Source organism: Desmodus rotundus, chromosome X (assembly GCF_022682495.2).
Source record: "Desmodus rotundus isolate HL8 chromosome X, HLdesRot8A.1, whole genome shotgun sequence".
Classification (NCBI taxonomy): Eukaryota; Metazoa; Chordata; class Mammalia; order Chiroptera; family Phyllostomidae; genus Desmodus; species Desmodus rotundus.
The window spans coordinates 63643983-63660571 of NC_071400.1; the positions used below are offsets into that span (position 1 = coordinate 63643983).

General features: G+C 37.8%; 1 protein-coding gene and 1 long non-coding RNA gene across 4 annotated transcripts in view; one reads left to right on the forward strand and one right to left on the reverse strand.

The window, feature by feature from the left end:
* The window catches only part of FAM120C (family with sequence similarity 120 member C), a 233795-nt gene that overhangs the window by 115858 nt on the left and 101348 nt on the right, over positions 1–16589 (forward strand). The window lies entirely within an intron of this gene.
* LOC123480173 (uncharacterized) overlaps positions 1–16589 on the reverse strand; it is a 38927-nt gene that overhangs the window by 17166 nt on the left and 5172 nt on the right. For 2 of the 3 annotated variants that reach the window (XR_011650794.1, XR_008425971.1), the window contains exon 3: positions 8591–8679. This is a non-coding gene — a long non-coding RNA (uncharacterized lncRNA). Of the gene's footprint in view, positions 1–8084; positions 8680–16589 lie in introns of those variants that run through there. The other variant, XR_008425970.1, reaches the window with a different exon arrangement.

Here is a 16589-nt window from a genome sequence, read left to right on the forward strand (position 1 = left end):
ATTTTTCAGAAATATTTTGGGACACCTAAGATATTAAACGCCTCTTCTTGGGTTCTGCCATATTTTCCATCATTTGAGTTTACTTTCCTCTGTATTTTTTTTTGGTTCCAATGTAGAATTTGATATAGCTCATCATTCTGTAGAACTGTGCAGTTTGTACATAGAACGCTGCACACAGAAATGTTTTTTCACTTCAAATCCTATCCTTTTTGATACTTGATTTTTTAAAAATACTGTTGAGAATGCTTTAAATAAGCTCGGCTTGAGCATTACCATTTCCAGGACACTTTCCATGATTTGCTGAAAAGCTTCCATTTTTTTACTGCTGCCATCTGCAGCTGGATGATACTTTTCTTTAAAATGTATAAAAAACTATTTAAATTGATATTCCCCAAATGTGGACGAAGTGTGACCATCCAATAGCTTGGAGTCTTATGGGATTCTACACATGATTATCTTAGGTTTACCTTTCACAGAAGGCAGGGTAATGCTGCAGGAAACATTTTGGTATATAAAATTAGAATAACTTTGTCAACCAATATAGAACACAAGCCCTTTTAAATGTGATTTTCTTCCCGTCGTCACAGCTGTAGGAGTGAAGCTTTCTTTTAGGTGAGGCGGAAAGAAAGGAAAAAACAGAACTGTAACAGTTCCTTGATTCTGCAAATACTGTAGCTGTTTTAGGATTTTGTTAGTAATTCAAAGCAGCTATTTCCTTGTTTATCTTGTGCACACTACATTGTTTTTGAGCATCTGAGAGGCATTGGTTTGGCTTGCATTCTTTTGCAAGGGATATATTGCAGCTGAAAAGAATCTCATTTGGGGGGAATCTTTGTCCCCAAACTACTTGAATCCCCTAACAAAGACAATTCAAGTTACACCTCTATTGACCCATTCTTCCGAAGTGAAATTTACTTGACACAGTAGGTTTTGTAGGTTTTAAGACTTACACATGAAACACTGGCTTTACAGGGTTCTAAGAGATGTGGGGTATACACTGTCCTGCAGTGAAATAGTAGACCCTTGAAGTATACTATTTAAGTTGCCCTTACCTTTCTAGTTTTTTTTATTACCATTTGTTAGTTGTTATAATTTGTAGTTAGTATCTATAGCAGCTTATTTTTAGATCTTAGATGATTTTGGCAGCCTCTTTAGAATCTGAGAGAGATATCACTGTCAAGTTGCACTTTACTGGGTTTTATCCAGTTTTAGGAGGAGGGGAGGCAATGTCAAAATAAACACTTTCGGTTTTCAAGGTTAACTATAATGATGTTAAAAGGCTGTTCACAGAGTTACTTAATGCTCAGTCTGTGAAACCCAAGGAGAATTCTTAAGTGATGTTTATCAACCACTACATATACATATTTAAAATACTTACTTTTCCCTCTGATGATTTCAAGGTCATTTCTAGCACTCATTTCCCTTAATAACAAGTTCTGTCTACTGGTACACATTCCAAATTATCACCCAACATTTCTGTTAACAGATTTCCTCCATATTCCACTAAAAATTTTACCCCATCAGCTTGCCAGGTAATTAAGAAAATTTAATAGGTGTTCTTTTTTTTTTTTTTTTTTTTTTTTTTTTTTTGCACAGTCTACTTTGAGATATTTAGTACCCTTTTTCAAAAAAAATGTGTCTTGTACTTACCTGAGGTTCACACTCAACATCATAAAGATTCTGTCGCTCTCATTTGGGGCATGTAGGACAGCATTTTGAGAACTGCTGTTGGTTAAGAGCCAAAGTTTCTTTTCATAAAACACTAGTTTGGATGAGTCTTTCTAAATGTTATGTACAGATTCTTCAAATTTCTTCTACAGTATTGGTTTGCAAGTTGAAGTGATTTTAGGACATCAGTGTAATGCAAATGCTTGCATTCCAGTGTTTATTTTATCATGTATACAAAAACAATGTGCCTAAAATCTGTTAATTCTTTAAAACTGCTTGTTTCATGATAAGAGTTGGCTTTGTGTGATTAAATTGAGACTTATAACCTATAAAGTGAAAATGCTGCAGGTTTTAAGATCCCTTCTTCTGTAGTCACAATCCTTTTAGACAGTGTACCCCCAAGATTCCAAAAGCTCCATGGATGACATGCACAATTACGTTTTTTAATGGCTGCTCTATATCACATGTCCCACATTTTGCCACCACCTGTTTTATGTATAATTCATCATTCGTTTGCCTGCAGACTTTTGCAGTGCCTTGTAATAATTAGAATCTTTTCAGATTTTTTGCTGGAAAGAAAAAGTAGTCTAAAGTTCGAAGTCGGTGAATAATGTACTGCTGTCTCCATGCTGACTGCAGTAGTTGGGTGAACATATATGTTATGTATACATTATGTATATGTAACGTGTGTAAGTTTAAAAATACAGAAAAACTGAGTTTGTGCAGAAATGAAGAAAACAGTGTTATTCACATCACTGTGGGGTTTTATTTAAGTTATTTTTTCCATTACTTAAATGTTTGATTCAGCTTATAGTCATTTTGACTGTAAATATTGGCTAGTTTTCTATCTAGGGATTTTGCATTATTTCATAATTTTGCTAAATCATATAATAGTGCGGTTTGCATCCTTGCTGAGGTACTTTTCCAACCCAGAAATAATTAGTTCTCGGGGTAAAGCTCAGAAATTCCCTTCTTACTTAATAAAGAACCTACTGTATAACAAGGGCCTTCTACCCATTCCCCCCCTCCGCAAAAAAAAAAAAAAACCCATACAAACTGTCCTTTTCATTTTCCTTCTCATAGAAGAGAAAAAGGTTGTATTAAGCCATCCTGCTTGTAAAGTTTATTGGGGGGGGGGGTCTGTATGTCCAACCACCATGTTTACTTCTCAAAGTGCAAGTCTGATGAATAGTACTGTATCTCCATATGTGGTAATGTGAGCATTTCATCATGAAATACCTGCTGCTATGTTTGTGAAGTTGGGTGTAACATCATAAGAACATGAAACCAGTACTGGTGTGAATCTGACGAAAATTACACTGTGCATATTTGTAGCAGTCCTGAATCTCTATTTAAGGTCATTTGCTATAATATAAACACTATCCATTCTGGTTTTCATCCTTTTCTTACGAATTTTATACTGAGCATGCACTCTAATGGCTTGACAGCAAAATTATCTGTGAAAATTTAAAAGGCACTTTTCCACTGCAAATTTTAGGTTGAGTGAAGAATGTATTGAGTGTACAGTGTGATGGGATGTATCATTTTAGAACCCCAGAGTTAAGTCCAGTCCAGTTACTTTTGTTTATCTACCTCGTTTTAAGTGCTGTTTTAGGGTGCACAAGTAAACACTGCCTGTGAAACTTGTTTTTTTTTTTTTGCCTTGATTCTCAGTATTCTTACAGGCTATAAATCTGGCCTGCCTCCTTGTCCCAGTATTAACCGTAAGTTTGAGATGAGGGGGCCATCACTCTGCCACCGATCTGCGTTTAAGCGATGAGAGCCACGTGCCTCTGTGAAGTAAGCTTTAGGAATTTGGGGATGGAGAGCAGAGAAATAAACCCAGCTGGGGGCAATATAGGACTTAGTTGTAGGAATTAGTTGTAAAATAAATGTTAAGAAAATACCTAAATTAGACAGTCCAGTGCCTGTAACTTTGCATCTTTTATTAAAGATGCATTTCTTATCTGTGTGCCTAAAGGGCTATGGGTTGAAATTGTTTTAACTCCCGCAGTGAAATAGTTGACAAATCTTACAGCAATAGCCTGTCATTTAGCATATCAGCAGACTGCTAGATATTTGCAGTGATATTTTGTTACCTTAAAATAGCTGTATGCTTTCAGTTTATCCATTCTCTAAAGTTTATCAGAGGCATTGATTTTCTTCTTTGCTGTCTTTTCTGAGTGATGAAAATGATACATTCCTTTTTTCCCTAAAATACTCAGCAAATGTTTGTAAACCACACGCTCCTCGTTTCACATGTTTGCTGTGTGTAACACTGCAGCACATTTAATGGTAGTAAATACTGTATTTCAGGCTTCATGCAGAAGTACACTCTTGAGGTATATTTGCCATCAGTTTGGAAGTTAGTTAATCTTTTTGGATCAGAAAAACTTGAGATATTTGAAATAATATGCAGGTCATTTTCTAGAATACATTGTTCATATTTCATTCTACAGTTTACTAGGGACTTGTTTTCCCACCCCACCCCCTTGTTTTAGAAGATGAAACAGAAAAGGAGGGTGGTATAGAAAAGGCCAATGATTTGGTCAGTGTAATTTCTGGGATTGAATTTTTGTTAAACAACACAGACTGTAAAATGTTGACAGAGTTGCTTAAGTCCTTTGAAGTGAAATTCCGAAAATTCTTTTCTTCCCTGGTCTATGAGAGCATGAAAGTTTTATGGAGCCAAATGCATTCAGATCACCCTGGAAATAGTGTTGTGTGTGAAGGATGAACACAAACATTGATCATGTCTTGATAGTTAACTAGGTTTCAGTGAAGTTATTTTAAACTGAGATTGCTAAAAGAGTGTATAAACCAACAGCTCCCATTCTGGAAGTTTTTCTTTTTTTTCCTGTTTAGAAAGAAACCAAGGAAGAAGAAAGGTGCTTCTTTCTTTGTCTCTCTGACTCAAGTGGCATCTCTTTCATGGCTCTGGCCCAAAAAACTTCCTCCTGTGGTCTTATCATGTATGACCCCAGCTTCTGGACTCCAGCAATACCACCCCTTCTTTTTTTTTTTTTTTCTTTTTTGGCCTTACCAGAGGATATGCTCATGATTTTAGAGAGCAGAAGGGGGGAAATGAGAGAGGAAAAAAAAACATTGATTGGCTGCCTCCTTTAGGTGCCCTGACCAGGAACCAAATCTGCAAAATTTTGGTGTACACGATGATGCTCCAACCAACCGAGCCACCTGGCCAGGGCTGGAAGGTTTTCTTTTAGTTAAAAATAAAAAATAAAAAGGCTGAAAGTCAAGCAAGAAGGGAAGAGGGAAACTGGGCTCTTGAGAAAAAAAAAATGTGCCAGTGTAAAACTCCTAAATGCGTGCTTGTCATCCTTCCAGTTTTTGTTTTTTTTTTCAAGTTGCATTTCTTTTTCATTATATCTTAAGGTTTCTGATTGAGATTTGTGGTCTGGAACATACCCTCAGCAGAAATAGTGACTGATCAGAAAGTGCAGTTGTTCAAGGTCTGTCATGCTCAATCACATAAAGCTTTGTTTGATATGAATATTAAGCATGTAGACCTAGTACAGCATGGGAGCCACTCAGGAAGTTTATGCAATTAATAGACTTTCATGCATAGTTTACTATGAAGTATGCAGAATTTCAGTCACTTCTCTACATTTAACATTTAGTTGTATATGTGAACTCTCTTAATTGGGGAATGTAGCATTATATAGAATGTTGTTAATTTTAATTCTTCTTGGCGTTAACTTTTTTCTTTCTTGGGTTTTTTTGGGGGTGGGGGTTAAGCCAAGTGATCTGCCTTTAGGCAATTGTCTTATTTTGGTTCTTTGAAACTGTGATTTTTATTTGATTTGTACCCAGCCATTGTTAAGTATTTTGTTTTGTTTCCTGGAACTTTTGTTTTGAAACAGAAAATAAAGGCTGTAATAACATGAGTATGTCATCTTATTAAAATGCTGTCATAGTCACTGCATTCATTTGGCTTAAATTGATTCATTTACCAACTGTAATTTAGCAGATTTTTTAAAATTTAATCTTATAGGTTATGCTGGCTGAACAAACTAACTAAGCTGTGTGTTACTCTTAATTTGTAGCCCCAACAGATTTCGAGTTCTTTTCCACACTTGGTCAGTGAGCAATAATGGTCAGAGTCACTATGATTTACTGAGTGCTTACTGTGTTAGCTAGGCTTCTACCAGTGATATTTTATTTCATAAAACAATCCTATATGCTATGTCTGTTACTATCTACACTCTACAGAGAAAATTTTAGGATCACTGAGATTAAAGAACTTACCAAGGTAACATAGCTAGTAAGTGATGAAGCCTGGATCCAAATCCAGTTCTGAGTCCAAAGCTCAGGGAAAAATCCCTGGGCCATACTCCCATATGTACTGCATGAAGATAATACAAATATATGTATAATATGTTTCCATCAAATTATTGGAATTAGTATATACTCTTTACATATCTTACATGAGGTTATATCTAGTACTTGTTTCATAATTTCAGGAATAGAAGTATATGTTTGTGGTACAAGAAAGGATTCAAAATGTGCCCTCTGCACAAACTTATTAAGGAGAATTTCATTTCCTGTCATACTGACAGTTACTTTCGTTCACCTTTAAAAAAAAGTACATTTGGGTATCTCCCTCCCACATCTCATTCACCACACTACTGTGACTCCGGACTCTATCAAATGAGGTCAGATCACTTGTTCCTTTGATAGTTTAGGTAGAAAAATTATGCATGTATTTATGCAAACAGTCATGGAGGATGAGTAAGAGGCCTACCAATATTCAAGATTAGGCAGGAATTCTTAATGTTTTAAAATGATCGCCTTCATTTATTGGCCCAGTGTCTCAGGCTTTCTATCTTATTGAGGTCACAAGGTACTTAGTAGAACAATCATGGGCTTTTTGATTCTCAGACCTCTCAAACCTCCATTTTCTCACTGTACAATAAGATTGTATTATATGAGACGGGTAAAGGCAGCAACCCTGTCCCTAATTTGCTGATTGTGCTTATTGATATGAATCTCTGGTGACTTTCACACTAAACTTGCACTTGGGAAATCAGGCTGGTTTGGAAATGGGCCCTGATTCTTATTACAGTTAGTATAGATACATTTTGGAGTCCAGCAGACCTGGATTTGTATTCTAGCTTTGTGAACTTCAGAAAAATTGCTTTAACTTCTCATCTTCAATGTCCTTATCTGTGAAAAGGAGAACTGCATCAGGGGAGTGTTTGAAGACTAAATGGAAAATTGTATAAAGGGCTTAGCACTTGGCATGTAGGCTTGGTCAAATAGTAGTAATGACTGCTGAAGGGATCACACATACCACTATTTTAACAGAAAATAGTTATAAACAAGTGACAACAAGCCCCAACCTATTGAGTCAACGTGAGGTCTGTTGATAGAAGAGATTAGGTACTGGCCTAAGAGGTGCAAGATGATGTAATAAAGTGAGGTTCAGAGGTGATAACATGTAACTCATTTACAAGGTGCTCTCATTAATGAGCAACACTAATAAAAGAATGAGAAGGCAAAATTTAAGTCTGACTAAGCAGTTTAGAAGTTGCTGAAGTAATAGTAGTTGGGGAAAAGAAGGTGGGTCTTATGACAGGAATGCAGATAGAAATAAAGTACAGCTTAGATGGTGGTTCAAACAGGATCAGAACCTTGAGATACACAGATAAAGAATTGGGAAGGACTAGCTCACATACATGTTCCAAATGAAGAAATAGGCCCAGGAATTTACCCATATTTGTAAGGTTTCCCCATTACCCCATTCTAGCTTACAGGTTCTCAACCCTGACTGCATATTAAAATCGCCTGGGAAGCTGTTATTAAAAAATGGGGTCCTGGTTGCACAAAAATGTGAATATGCTTAACACTACTGAACTGTTTTAAAAGTTTAAAATGATAGATTTTAGGTTACCTATATTTGACCACAATTTAAAATAAAATAAGTTAGTGTATGGGTCCCACCACTATAATCAGTATTATTTTAAGCTGGTTCCTTGAAACGTTAAAAAGATTGACAAACTTTTAAATGGAATCATCAAGAAAAAAAAAGAGGACACAATCAAACATGAAAGAGATGTAACAACTGACACCACAGAAGTCTAAAGGATTGCTAAGAAAATATTACAAACAATTATATGCCAAGAAGTTAGGTAATCTGGAAGAAATGGGTAAAAAATCAAAAAACAGCCGTGGCTGGTGTGGCTCTGGATTGAGTACCAGTCTGCGAACCAGAGGGTTGCTGGTTCAATTCCCAGTCAGAGCACATGCCTGGGTTGTCGGCCAGGTCCCTGGCTGTGGGTATATGAGAGGTGACCACACATTGTTTCTCTCCCTCTCTTTCTCCCTCCCTTCCCCTCTGTCTAAAAGTAAATACATAAAATCTTTAAAGATAAATACAGAAAAGAAAAGTCAGAAAATCTGAACAGACCAATTATAATTAGTGAAATTAAAGCAGTAATCAAAGGACCCCCAGCAAGCAAAAAACTCCTAACATGACTTCACAAGTGAATTTTACCAAAGATTCAAAAAAATTAACACCTATCCTCAAACTGTTCAAAAGATTCAAGAGGAGGGAAGACTCCTAAACTCATTTTATGAGGCCAGCATTATCCTAATTCCAAAACCAGATAGACACTACAAAAAAGAAAAATTATAGGCCAGTATCTTTAATGAACATAGATGCTAAAATCCTCAACAAAATATTAGCAAACCAGATCTAGCAATACATAAGAAAGATCATACACCATGACCAAGTGGGATTCTGGAGATACAAGGTTGGTATAATATCCACAAATCAATAAGTGTGATACACCACATTAAAAAAATGAAGGATTGCTTTGACTGGTGTGGCTCAGTGGAATGGCTGTCATCCAGCAAACCAAACGGTCACTGGTTCGACTCCTGGTCAGGTCAGGGCACATACCTATGTTTCGGGCCAGGTCCTTGAATGGGTGTGTAAGAGGCAACAGATGGATGTGTCCCTCTCACATTGATGTTTCTCTCCTCCTCTCTCTAAAAAAAAATCATTCAAAAATTTAAAATAAAGGATAAAAATCACATGATCATATCAACAGATGCAGAAAAGGCATTTGATAAAATCTAGTATTCATTTATGATAAAAACTCAGCAAAGTGGGAATACAGGGAACATATATGACAAACGCCCAGGCAACATCATACTCAATGGACAAGAACTAAAACCATTTTCTCTTAAGATTGGGAACAAGACAGGGAAATCTCCTTTCACCACTCTTACTCAACACAGTACTGGAAGTCCTAGCCACAGCAATAAAAGGCATCCAAATTGGAAAGAAGAAAACTGTCAATATTTACAGATAACATGATACTGTATACAAAGGACCCTAATGATACCACCAAAACCCTGCAAGAACTGATAAATGAATTCAGAAAAGTATCAGGTCACAAAATATATATCCAGAAATCAATTACATTTTTCTACACCAATAATGAACTGTGAGAAAGGGAAACTAAGAAAACAATCCCATGTACAATTACATCAAAAATAGCCCTGGCTGGTGTGGCTCAGTGGATTCAGCAGCAGCCTGTGAACCAAAGGGTTGCCGGTACGATTCCCAATCAGGGCACATGCCTGGGTTGTAGGCCAGGTCCCCAGTGAGGGGGTGCGTGAGAGGCAACCACACATTGATGTTTCTCTCCCCATCTTTCTCCCTCCCTTCTTCTCTAGCTAAAAATAGATAAATAAAAATTTAGAAATAAATAAATAAAATACCTAGGAATATTTATATCTCTAAATGTGAAAGCACTTTGTGGTAGAATCCATTAAAAAGCTATTAGCAATGACACTGGAAGAAGAAGAAACAGAGTGAGGACGTAGAAGACATCAGTCAGTACAAAAGGCCACTTATTTCATTAAAGAATAATTTTTCTTGTTAAAGTGGTTAATGCATATAGAATATGTCAGACACAAAAATATGTCTGTGGAGTGGATATCGTAGTCTATAAAAAACCACACAGCGCGCCAGTTGACTCACTTTACTCTGATCATATACTCACATGTATTAGTAACTGAATAAAAAAATATTTATTTCCACATAAAAAAATTAAATAAAACACCTAGGAATACATTTATCCAAGGATATAAAAGACCTTTACTTGGAAAATTATGACACTGAAGAAAAAAACTGAGGAAGATACTAATAAGTGAAAGCATATATCGTGTTCATAGATAGAAAGAATTAACATTAAAATGTCCACACTACCCAAAGCAATCTGTATTCAATGCAATTGCTTTCAATGTACCAACAGTGTATTTTACGGAACTAAAATATCCCCAAAATTTATATGGAACCACAAAAGACTCTGAATAGCCACAGCAATGATGAAAAAGAAGAACAAACTTGGAGGAATTCGCTACATGATATCAAACTATACTACAAGGCCATAGTAATCGAAACAGCATGGTACTGTCATGAAAACAGACACATAGATCAATGAATAGAATAGAGAGCCCAGAAATAAACCCACACCTTTACAGTCAATATTTGACAAAGGAGGCAAGAACATACAAAGGGGTAAAGATGGTTTATTCAATGAATGATGTTGGGAAAATTGGACAGATACATGTGAAAAATGAAACTAGACCACCTATTTATACCATACACGAGAATAAACTCAAATGGATTAGATACTTAAATGTTAGACTCGAAACCATAAAAATCCTAGAAGAAAACACAAGCAGTAATATCTTGGACAATTCTCATAGCAGTATGTTTTCTGATATATCACTTCAGGGAATGGAAACAAAAGAAAAAATAAACAGATGGGCCTATATAAAACTAAAAGGTTTTTGCACAGCAAATGAAACCATTAATAAAATGAAAAGAAAACCCATTGAATGGGAGAACATATATGCCAACAATGATACATCTGATAAGGGGTTAATATCCAAATTTTATAAAGAACTTATAAAACTCAACACCAAAAAAGGCCCCCAAAACAATCCAGTTAAAAAATGGGCAAACGACCTGAAAAGACACTTCTCCAAAAAGGACATATATAGATGACCAATAGACATATGAAAAGATGGTCAATCGCTAATCATCAGAGAGATGCAAATTAAAACCACAATGAGATATCATTTCACTCCTGTCAAAATGGCCATCATCAATAAATAAACAAACAACAAGTGTTGGCGAGGATGTGGAGAAAAGGGAACCCCCCCGTGCACTGTTGGTGGGAATGCAGACTGGTGCAGTTACTGTGGAAAGCAGTATGGAGATGATTCAAAAGATTAAAAATGGAACTGCTTTATTACCCAGTGACTCTACTTCTGGGAATATATCCAAAGGAATCCAAAACAGTAAAGAATATATGCACCCCTAACATTCATTGCAGTGTTATTTACAATAGCCAAGTGCTGGAAACAGCTGAAGTGCCCATCAGTAGATGAGTGGATAAAAAAAGCTGTTGTACATTTACACAATGGAATACTACTCAGCTGTAAAAAGAAGGAAGTCTTACCTTTCGTGACACCATGGGTAGACCTAGAGACCATTATTCTAAGTGAAATAAGACAGTCAGTGAAAGACAAATATTAAATGATTTTACTTATATGTGGAATCTAATGATCAAAATAACCTAACAAAAAATATAGAAGCAGACTCATAGACACAGGGAAAGACTGACAGCTGTCAGAGGAGAGGGTATAGAGGAGCTGGGTGAAAAAGATGAAAGTATTAAGCAAAAAAACAAAACAAATTCATACAACAACAGTATGGTGATTACCAGAGGGAAAGGGGGTGGGGGAGGGAGAAAAGGGTAAGGAGGGGTAAATGGTGATAAAAGGAGACTTGACTTGGGGTGGTGAACACACAATACAATATATAGAATCTACCCCTGAAACCTATAATTTTATTAACCAATGTCACCCCGGAAAATTTAATTAAAAAATTTTTAAAGCCCACGTAGCCATAATACTATTATCAGATCAAGAAATAATTCCTTACCATACTCAAATGTCCAGTGAGTGTTCATATTTTTGTCTCATAAATTCTTCTGTATAGTTTTTGTTCAAATCAGAATCTAAATAAGTTCCATTCTTTGCTACTGTTTGATGTGTCTCTTAAATTCTTACAATTTATAGGCATCTCCTCAATCTTTTTTCCTTGCAATTTATTTGTTAAAGAAGCTGGATTGTTTGTCCTATAGATTATGGCTATATTTCATGTTTTTATTACCCCTATATTTTCTGTTACATTGGTAATTAAAGTCAGAGACCAAAAATATACATATACATATACATACATACACACACACACACACACACGTATATATAGAAGTGCAGAATCTCAGGCCCTACCCAGACCTGAGGAATCAAACTGTGTTTTAATAAGATCTTCTGGTGACACATGTATTAAAGTTTGAGAAGCACCAGGTCAAAATACAGGCCCAGAGTCAGAAAACCCAGGTTAGAACCACGGCTGTATCACATACTCTAGGACCATGGACAAATCAGTCTCTGTGTATTTGTTTCCTCAACTGTGAAACAGGAATAACCGATCTCCCCACTTCCACACTGTCATCCAACCCATTCTCCAGAGAACAGCAAAAATAATCTTCTTAAAACATAGATCAGCTCATGTTATTTCCTTGCTTAAAACTTTCAGCCGTTTCCCTAGAACCATATCCAAGCTCTAACCGTGACCCACAGGGCCCTGGTATGATTTAGCTCCTGAAACTCTCTCCAACCCCCTCTCTTCACAACCACATTAGTCTTTCTCTTTAGTTTCTGGAACACTCGAAGTTCTTTCTGGCCTCCAGTGCTATTTACAAGTGCTACTCCACTGGAATGCTTCTGTGCCACGCCCCCCTTCTTCCCACAGCCAGTTCTTCAGGAACAGACTTTAAAACAAGACCCCAAATGGCTTCCCATGGCCACCCACCTAAAGCTGGTCTAATTGTTATTTTTCTATGACAGTACTCTGCTTTTTTCTCTCATAGCAAGTATCAATTACTATAACTGGGTTTGATTTTCTACAGTGTTAAGTTAGCGTCTAGCGCAACATTTTACACTTGATAGGTTCACATATATTTGAGAAATGGAGTTCAGGAAACAAGTTCTGAGGAAAAAATCTGTGATTGCCCGCAGATAGAAGCATATACCATGCTCATGGATAGGAAGAACTAACATCATTAAAATGTCCATACTACCCAGAGCAATCTATAGATTCAATGCAATTCCTATCAAGCAGGCTGACAGCTGTAGGGGGTTGGGTCAGGCAGAGCACTGGGAGATGGGTGGAGGGATTGAGCCAAAAAAGAGAGAGAGAGAGAGAGAGAGAGAGAGAGAGAGAGAGAGAGAGAGAAAGAGCCCTGGCAGAGTAGTCAGGGTGCATACAAGAAGCAACCTATGAATGCATAAATGGATGGAAGAGCAGATCACTGTTTCTCTCTCTCTTTCTCTCTCTCTCTCTCACTCTCTCTCCCTCCCTCCCTCTCTCTTTCTAAAAGCAATAAATTTTAAAAATGCCCTTTCTTTGAAAAAAGAGAAAAAGAAGTGATTGATATAGATAACAGTGTGGTGATTGCTGGGGGGTTGGGGAGACGAGCGGGGTGAATAAAGGGTGATGGACAGAAAATTGACTTGGAGTGGTAAACACACAATACAGATGATGTGTTGTAGAATTGTACACCTGAGATCTATATAATTTTGTTAACCAGTATCACCCCAATAAATTCGATTTTTTAAAAAATTTATTTTTAAAAAAGATATTAGTGGTGTATTTCAGAGCTAAAACAAAGATTCCAAAAATTTACATGGAACCACAAAAGACTTGACTTGGGGTGGTGAACACATAATACAATATACAGATGAAGTATTATAGAATTGTACATCTGAAACCTATATAATGTTATTAACCAATGTCATCCCAATAAATTCAATTAAAAAGAAACGAAAAAATAAGTAAAAGCTCCCCAGGTGTAACTATGGTTAAGAGCCACCGCCTTTCTTTCCTTTACTAATCAAATGCCCTCCCTCATTTTTTGTGGACAAATGTTTATTTTTCTAGTGAAAAAAAGTAATAGGAAAGAGCAGATAGAGACAGACTATATTTCCTTCTCAGACCAGTAAAGTGTTGGAATCTTAATAACACTGGATTTACATAATACTTTCTAAAAGTATTACAAATAAAAAGTGGGTTTCCATTATTGTTTTATTATTTAGAAGAATATTAATATTGTGATTTTTTACTCAATGTTAAACCTAGAACATTGGTCCAGTAATCACAGAAATTTTTAAAAGTTTAAAACATTTTCCGGTAGGAGAACCAAGATGGCGGCGTAGGTAGACACACTGCGCCTCCTCGCACAACCAGAACTGACAGAGAATCGAACAGCACGGGGGACCAACACCAAGGAAATAGAAAATAACCATTCATCCAGACTGGTAGGAGGGGCGGAGACAGGCAGCTGGGGCGGAGAGGACTCGCGTGGCTGTGGCAGGACTGAGACTGGCGGAGTGTGGGACAAATGGCGCAGGCAGTCTGAGCACTAGCAGACCCTGCGGCTCCACATTTGCACAGATAAACCCAGAGGGCCGGACTCAGAGTGGCGGAGAACGGGGCAGGCAGAGCAGTGGGTAGCACCCCGCGTCACCACATTCGCCCACAGATAAACCGGACGAACGGCAGGGAGCGAAGCAGACCGCCTAACCCAGGGCTCCAGCTCAGGGAAATAAAGCCTCAAACCTCTGATTGAAAACGTCCGTGGGGGTTGGGGCGGCAGCAGGAGAGACGCCCAGCCTCACAGGAGAGGTCATTGGAGAGACCCACAGGGGCCTAGAGTGTGCACAGGCCCACTTACTCGGGAACCAGCACCAGAGTGGCCCAGTTTGATTGTGGGTATCGGAGTGAAAGATTGAAAGCCGGAGGAGAGTGAGGCGGGCGCCATTGCTCCCACTCGGCCCCTCCCCCATGTACAGCGTCACAGCGCAGCGACCAGCATTACCCCGCCCTGGTGAACACCTAAGGCTCCGCCCCTTAAAGTAACAGACGCGCCAAGACAAACAAACAACAAAAAAAATGGCCCAAATGACAGAACACTTCAAAGCTCCAGAAAAAATACAACTAAGCGACGAAGAAATAGCCAACCTATCGGATGCACAGTTCAAAGCACTGGTTATCAATATGCTCACAGACTTGGTTGAATCTATTCGAAAAACAGATGAAAAAATGAAGCCTATGCTAAGAGAAACAAAGGAAAATGTACAGGGAACCAATAGTGATGAGAAGGAAACTGGGACTCAGATCAATGGTGTGGACCAGAAGGAAGAAACAAACATCCAACCAGAAAAGAATGAAGAAACAAGAACTTGGAAAAATGAGGAGAGGCTCAGGAACCTCCCGGACGCCTTGAAACGTTCCAACATCCGAATTATAGGGGTGCCAGAAGGAGAAGAGGAAGAACAAAAAACTGAAAACTTATTTGAACAAATAATGAAGGAGAACTTCCCTAATCTGGCAAAGGAAATAGACTTCCGGGAAGTCCAGGAAGCTCAGAGAGTCCCAAAGAAGCTGGACCCAAGGAGGAACACAACAAGGCACATCATAATTACATTACCCAAGATTAAACGCAAGGACCTACATCCAAGATTACTGTATCCAGCAAAGCTATCACTTAGAATGGAAGGGAAGATAAAGTGCTTCTCAGATAAGGTCAAGTTAAAGAAATTCATCATCACCAAGCCCTTATTATATGAAATGTTAAAGGGAGTTACCTAAGAAAAAGAAGATCAAAAAAAGAAACAGTAAAAATGACAGCAAACTCACAGTTATTAATGGCCACACATAAAACAAAAACGAGAGCAAACTAGGCAAACAACTAGAACATGAGGGTTGTCATTAAGGGAGTGGGATGGGGAGAGGGGGGTAAAGGTACAGAGAATAAGTAGCATAGATGATAGGTGGAAAATAGACAGGGGGAGGGTAAAAATAGTGTAGGAAATGTAGAAGCCAAAGAACTTATAAGTATGACCCATGGACATGTACTATGGGGGCGGAATGTGGGAGGGAGGGGGGTGGGCAGGATGGAGTGGAGTGCGGGGGGAAATGGGACAACTGTAATAGCATAATCAATAAATATATTTAAAAAAAAAAAAAAAAAAAAAACATTTTCCCACTCTCCGTGAAAACCCTACAGAACCAGCAGCTCAAGGCACAGTTGGAGTATGTAAGTGACCAGCTCGCCTCTTTCTGCTGCTCATCCCCTGCCCACTCACCCGAGACATCTGGATTCTGCTTGGACTAAAAACGACAACTTAGTTCTAAAATAGTGTGTTTCTTTTCAAAAAATGAACTAATGAAATATTTTAAAACTGTGTTTAATTTTCATCATTAGAACTTGTATAACTGTACTCACCAGGTCTGTCTTTGACAAAAGGTACACTTTCAGGTGACACACTCAGTTAGCCAGTCGCTGGTTCAAGAAACTCAAGCACTTGAACACACAGTACAATATACAGATGATATATTATAGAATTGTACACATGAAACCTATAGAGTTTTATTAACCAATGTCATCCAATCAAGTAAATTAAAAAAAAAAAAAAAAAACCTCAAGCAATATGGCAGTCTCATTAGACCTTCTAATGAATTATTTTCTATAACCATATGAGCTTATAGCCTCTCAAACATGCCCCAAGGATTTGAGGGATAAAGAATACTAAGTGGGCCCCTTGCAGAAACTGAACAGCTAGTTACCACTTAGGTGGAAGATTTCAGAAAATAGTTCAGCCCTGGCTGGTATGGCTCAGTGGATTGAGCACTGGCCTGCAAACCAAAAGGTCGGCAATTCAATTTCCGTTCAGGGTACATGCCTGGGATGCAGGCCAGGTCCCCAGTTGGGGGTGTGTGTGAGAGACAACCCACAGATGAATCTCTAAGA